Here is a 6,198-nt window from a genome sequence, read left to right as displayed (position 1 = left end):
TGAACTGGATCATGTGACTAGAGATTTATTTACAAGGCAGAGGCTGTTGAAATGTCTCAGTGTGTAAAGTACTTGCTATGCAAACATGAGAATTTGAGTTTAGATTTATAAACCAAGTTGGTTCATGCTTCTAACCGCAGAACTCAGGCAGTAGAGCCAGGAGAGCCGGAAGCTCAAGGGCGTCGTCAATTACACAGCAAGTATCAGGTCGGCTTGGGGATGTGTAAGACCTTGTCAGTGAGTGCATGCATGGTTATTGAAAGACACAGAAATGTAGAAAAATAAACAGAATTCTAACATCTTTCACTTCAATTGTTTATAATTCTTTTAAAAGTTATTTATTGCTGGCTGGTGGAAGTGCGTGTCTTTAATCCCAAAACCTGGAAGACAGAGGCAGGTGGTTCTCTCTGAGTTTGAAGCCAGCCTGGTCTATAGAGTTCCAGGACAGCCAGAACTACACAGAGAAATTCTGTCTCAATAAACCAAAAGAAAATAAAAAATTATTTATTGTTATTAGTATATATGTGCGGTGTGCATTTGTGAATATGAATGTGCATGTGCCACAGTGGGTGGAGGTCAGAGAACAACCTTCAGAGTTGGTTCTTCCCTTTTACTACGGGATCTGGGGACTGGACTCAGGTCTTGAGATTTATGAGACAAGCGCTTTTACCTACTGGCCCATCTATCTAGCCCTGCTTATAAGGCCAGATAACATAAGATTTTATGTTTTATAGTACTGTGATGGGTAATACTAACTGCCAATTTGATTGGATTTAGAATCATGGAAATAGATTTCTGGCTGTATCTGTAATGATGCTACCAGATAGAATTAGCTAAAAAGAGAAGAACCACACTAAATGTGGGTGGCACCATTCCACAGACGGGGTCAGGAGTCAGAGGGTGGGGGATGCTTCACACTGAATAACAGGGGAGAGCAAGCTGAACATAAGCTCTCTGCTTCCAGACTGCAGACACATGACCAGCTGCCTCATGCTCCTGCCGCCGTGCCTCCTCTCTGTGATGGATTGTATTTTCTTAATAAACCCTTCCTTTCGTGTGTTGCTCTTGTGGTAAGTGGTCATAGCAGGGAGGAAAGTAACTAATACAGGTGGCTGCTTCTTTCCCCATAAATACTGCGTGCTGCACTTAGCTGTGAAGTGAAGTCAGGAGAGTAGACCAGAAGAACCCCTTCAGACTCATTCCTACACTATGGCTAAAGTAACTCTTAGGAGCTCTCCAACTGGGTGTGGCTTATTTTACAAAGAATATACCAAAAAGCCCAAGGGTTAAATGGCTTACTTTATGTAAATAGTTCTCAAAAGTATGGTCCCAGGATCCACCAAAGCAATACCATCTGGAAACTTGTTAGAAATGGGAATGCATGGAGCTAGAGAGTGTAAAAGGCCAAGTTAACCTGTAAGCCCTACCTGCCCAAGGACAGAGATAACTTCCTGGGATGCTGGTGGCTACGGTTTTGGGAAATAGCAAGTCACTTTTTTTTTTTTCTCCTCTAAAGAAGTTTGTTTATACCGGCTGTGCTTGACTGGATGTGGGCAGGAAATATGTCAGGATACATGCTTGCTGACGGACCTGATAGGAAATACAGTGGCCCTATGGTTTTACTCTTTGTAAGTCTCTGCAAAAACATGACTCATTGCCACTTCCTGGGGACCCTGGAATGGACCTGGCCAGAGTCCATCATTCTGGCCAATATTTAATTAAAGCTTGCTTCAGATTTGGCTCAAAATTGTGGAACTGTTTTTGTTGTTGTTGTTGTTTTTATGAATCTCAGGTTTAACAGGAGATGGCTCAGCCTTTAAGAGAACTGGCTGCTCTTCCAGAGGATTCTGGTTTGGTTCCCAGCACCATGTCACCACAACCAGCTATAACTCCAGTCTCAGGGGATCAAATATCCTCTTGGGGCCTCTTATGGCATGACACACACATAGTGCATAAGCATACATGCAGGAAAACACCCATATACATGAGAGAGGGGGGAGGGCAAGAGAGAGAGGGAGGGGGAAAGGGGGAGATTATCTGTCCAAACTCTAGAGCCATTGAGTCAAAGCTGTAGGTGTGGAACCCAGCAATCCAAAGAGTTTTAATATAGGCTAAGTTTTGAGAACCCCACAGTGAAGTAACTACCAGAGGATGCTAGAATTGATCAGACTTGGTTTTAAATCGGCCAGGTTTCAAACCTGGAACAAATGACTAAAGTGTCTGTTTAACATATCAAAGTGGACCTGGCTGCCAGGTTCTCCTACATTCTTCAGTCCCTACTTGTTACAAGGCCCTTCTGCCTGGCATACCCAGCCCCCTACCCTAAACTTTCCCAGTCCTATGGGCAGGGCTACTCCTCTCTATACTATCCAACCATTTGGATTACTCACCCACATTGTGCCTTTGGGCCTCCTGGCTGCTGCACCTGGTTCCCCTCTCTCTCTTCTCCCCCCTGCCCCCACACCCAGCCTCCTCACATAGCTCTAGGTCATGTCCATTCTGGACTCTCCCAGATGTGCCTGCCTCAGTCTATGCTTTCATTTTATCTACAATAAACTTTCTCCTCCATCATACCTAGGAGTTGTCATTTGGTGCCAAAACCTGGGACCAGTCATATTCTTTTCCTTTATATTCTCCCCTCCCCCCCCCCCCCCCATTCAGAATCCTGACTACCTTAGCTTTGTTCCCTTAGCAAATATCTTAATGTTTTCTGTGGTCTTGTTTCCTGATTTGGAAAGGGAAGACATGAGAAACTGCCATTGTACCTTTTCTGTCCCCCTTACACCTTTCCTTCTGGGTAATTAAAAAGAAGATACGGAAGCCACTGACAGCCTGACATGGTGACTCTGAATCCATGGAAGAACCTGTACCTATGCCTGTACCTGCCATTTCCTCAACTTGTGGTTCTCAGGGCTTCCCTGACTAACTTAAAGATAGCAGGAGAGACATCAGAATACACAGCCTCCAAGACTCAATTTATACTGCCTGGCTGGACCTAAACTTCCCTCCGAGATGCCTCCAGCATCCCTGGCATGCAGACTCACTATCACCAGTGTGTCCCTCCAGTCAGGGTTCATGCCTCTGTCTGAAGCACCAGCCCAGAACTCTCTGTCCCCCAACCCTCAGGCTCTTCCTTGGAGCTTTCTCTAAGATAAAATAAGCCAGACCACAGCTGCTTCCACCTCTAATTACTGTTTTCTTCATTTGCCTGCTTTTCCTTCTTTCTCACTCTAATGTCAATACCAGAAGGAGGAGGTTGTCAGGGCAACCCAGTGTGGAGGCTGGAACAGAGTGGAGGCGGGAAGCCCATCCTTGACCGAACCTTAACCCTGTTTGGTTGAACACCCACTGGGCTCTCAGCTGCCCTCTGTATCCTGGTAGCAAGATTGTGAGCATTTGACATTTCTACTTTATTTTTCCTATCCTCCCCCTCAGATAACATCTTCCACCTTCTTCTGACTCTCCCTCCTTCCAGCTGCTGTCTTCCTGACCCAAGTACATCTGCCTGAATTTGTTCTGTTAATTCTTCTGTTAACCAAGCCTGATACTTCCCTTCCCTGATTTAATTGAAGCTCTTCCAGTGGCCAGGCTCTATAACAATCCTACAAAATATAACCACTGGGGAGAAGGAACAGGGACAAATGTTTATTTAGAATCTTTTAGTCAGGAAGCTTTTTTAACCTCCTGACGTTCAGCCTTTATTGTGCTCTGAAGCTGTCCTTGAGACAGGAGCAGCAGCAGTACCTTCTAATCCTCACTTGGTTGAGAAATAGCCCTTCCCTTCAAGCCATGACCCTTCTCAGGCTATCTCAGAGGACTAACTTGTCTCTGGTTTGCACAAAACACCCAATGTGCAAAAATCAGTTATTCAATATATGCTTCTCTCCAGGAAAATATCAAACTTACAACGGGGAGCACACGGCCTTAACATCTTAATGCCCTGGCCTCTGGATTGTGTGTTAACATAATTGGCAAAAAGCTCTAAAGTTGCTAACCAGCTTAAAATAAGGAAACAGGATTATTCAGGTGCTCAGAAAGGGTGGGAGGGCAGTGGTGGTGCATGCCTTTAATCCCAGCACTTGGGAGGCAGAGGCAGGCAGATCTCAGAGTTCGAGGCCAGCCTCGTCTACAGAGTGAGTTCCAGGACAGCCAGAGCTACACAGAGAAACCCTGTCAGGAAAAAAAAAAAGGGGGGGTGGGGGGTTGGAGGGAGCAGGAGAGTTAGAATCACGAAGATACACTGTGAGAAAGACTGGCTATTGCCCACTTTGAAGTTGACTTCTCAAAAGGATATAGGAAAGACAAGAAAATAAGTGGGACACAGCTCTATCCACACCTTGATTTGAGCTTCTGATGTCAGGGGCTTTAAGAAAACTAATCTGCAGTTGAGAGTGATGGTGATTGCCTACCAATCCCAGCACTCAAAAAGGGTAGATGCTGGAGGACCACAAACTCAAGGTCAACCTCAGTTATGTAAGAGCCAGTTACAACCCTGGACTAGATGAGACTCTGTCTCAAGCAAACAAAGTTAACTTGTGACTGTATAGACCCCAAAATGTGGGGCTGTTACAGCAGCAATAGTGCCACTGGGCAAGTTAGAAAAGCAAGAAAGCCAGCTCTCCATGTGGCAGGTGAACAGAAGTGAGCAATGGCATGGTGGTAAGTCCTGTCCCAGCCTCCCCTGTCCCAGCCTCCCCCTGTCCCAGCCTCCCCTCCCCACCCCCTTCCTTACTCCCACCCTTGGTTCAGAGCTTTCATTTACTTTTGAAAGCTGCCTTACAATCACACTCCTGACAACTCTCTTCATCACCCTGGATTCTAAATTGCACTGGAAATAGCGTGTGAAATGCCAGCCCTCTGATTAGTTCATTTCTGAGCTACAAAATGAGGGTAATCAGAGGGACCATGTGCTCTAGAGGGAGGAGAGGGCAGGAGATCTCTCCAGTGTAATTTTCTAATAAGACTGTTAGAGCTAAAAATGCAGGTTGTTGTTACCCTGCAGGTCCAAGCTCATTCCCCTCCCCACTTCATCAACACAGGCTCCCAGCTCACCTCACCATCACAGCATCTGACCACGCTGCCTTGAGCAAAACCCACAGCCTACCTCTCCTCCCATATAATCCTTGGGTTTTGAGATTAGGAAGACTTTTCTAACATGACTGTCAGCCACATCTGGCTGTGTGTGTGTGTGTGTGTGTGTGTGTGTGTGTGTGTGTGTCTGTAGACATGTACATGCCATGGCACACTTGTAAATGTCAGAAAACAACTTACAGGAATCACTTCTCTCTTCCCATGATGTGGGTCCCAGGGAGGAAACTTGGGCTATCATGTTTGGTGGCACCTGCTGAGACATCACTCCCACTCCGAATTTTAAATAACATTCACAGTTTTCAACAATTTCTTTTTGTCTCTAAAACACCATACTTGTTTGGAATTGGTAGTAGCTTTGAGGCCCACCTTCTCTATTAGTTGTCAGGAAGTCTTCTTGGCCAGCGGTTTCAAGCTGCACTATCACTTGCTCTCCTTTCGGCCCCTTCTAATTTCAGCCAAAAGAATTCTGATGTGACGTGTAGATTGAGTGAGCTATAGAAGACAGACAAGTTTATTACAGAGTACAGTGGGATACCCTCGAGGATGATAGTGGGCAATGGCCAGAGAGACCGTTGTCCTAATCCACATTCTAGGTAGGCTTTATACTACTTTAAAGTCTCTAGAACAGACATTTGCCAGCGTGTGTCTTCCTGGCCAGATGATTGACAGGCCTGTTTGGACCGACTCTCGCAAAAGCAGAAAGTTCTGCTTTTGCTCTTTATCAGAAAGCCTCCTGCTATGCAATAATCTCTTAAGCTCTTGGAATCAGGCTTTGATAATTATCAATTAATGACCTTGCTGGCATTTCAGGATGCCATGTTTTCGCAGGGCCAGAGATGACCCTCTTGCTAACGTCTGAACTATCTGACAGTATGAAATCTACTTGGCAAATTGTCACACTTTCCATTGTGTCAAGATTTCCATGACCATTTTAGAAAACATGGGCCAGCCTATGTCCCAGCAAGACTAGAGCTGAAAACACCCTCGAGGGTCTCAAAGCCTGTCCCTCCCTCTGCCTCCTGGAAGCTCTCCAATACCTGGAGCCAATGAACATTTAATTCCAGAACTGGGATTTCACGGAGTCTGGTTTTTAGTACCTAATCATTA

This window comes from Mus musculus, chromosome 9 (genome assembly GCF_000001635.26).
Source record: "Mus musculus strain C57BL/6J chromosome 9, GRCm38.p6 C57BL/6J".
In the NCBI taxonomy this organism is placed as follows: Eukaryota; Metazoa; Chordata; class Mammalia; order Rodentia; family Muridae; genus Mus; species Mus musculus.
This window is presented reverse-complemented; position numbering follows the sequence as displayed.